Genomic DNA, 864 nt, shown 5'->3' on the forward strand with positions numbered 1-864 from the left:
AGCCCGCAGCGACGCAGGCGTCTGAAGGACGTCTGGGACATCGTTTTCAGCCCTAGATGAGTTCATGGATGTGACGGGATAAAAGGAACGCGGCTTTACGGGTTCCTGCAGGTTCTTCTGCCTGCTGCTTCAGCACGCCAGCGGCTCAGAGGAGAACACCTCGTATTGCTTGTGGCACCTGTCATTTGCTATTGGCCTATTTAGCAGGACACAAAACCTGGATGAGCTGGACGATCAGACACCAGGTTAATCTCCACACACACGTAGAGCCACACCCCCACCCCCCCGAACAAGTCAGGAGACACCTGGGACGGGATGAAGGCAGCCTGGTGATCAAAGAACCCAACGGCTTTGACCCTTGATCTTCAAAAGGTCCGTGATATCAAAGCCCCTGCTAGGCTACAGACCTCTACTACTGACCCACCATCTAGGGGAGCACCAGCGTGATTTAAATACAGCGTGAAGACGGACAGACTGCAGCTTGGAGCACTTCAAAGCAGATCAAAGCACTTCAAAGCAGATCAAAGCGGATCAAAGCGCATCTTGCTAAACAGACCAACTCCCATCACTCCAAACACCCCCAATCTGACCGCTGTCGGTCCAAAATCTGCCGCCAGAGTTTTACTAACCAAAACACACACACACACACACACACACACACACACACACACACACACTCTCTGCCTGATGTAAACAGATGTGCGTCCTGTTTTCATCACACGCTGATTCAGTTTCACTGTTGAGGGTGTTTAAAGAATAAAGTTACTCATTCACCAGGCAGTTGTTTTATTCTAAAGCAGTATTAGTGTGTGTGTGTGTGTGTGTGTGTGTGTGTGTGTGTGTGTGTGTGTATGTGTGTGTGCG

Source organism: Takifugu flavidus, chromosome 5 (assembly GCF_003711565.1).
Source record: "Takifugu flavidus isolate HTHZ2018 chromosome 5, ASM371156v2, whole genome shotgun sequence".
Taxonomy (NCBI): domain Eukaryota; kingdom Metazoa; phylum Chordata; class Actinopteri; order Tetraodontiformes; family Tetraodontidae; genus Takifugu; species Takifugu flavidus.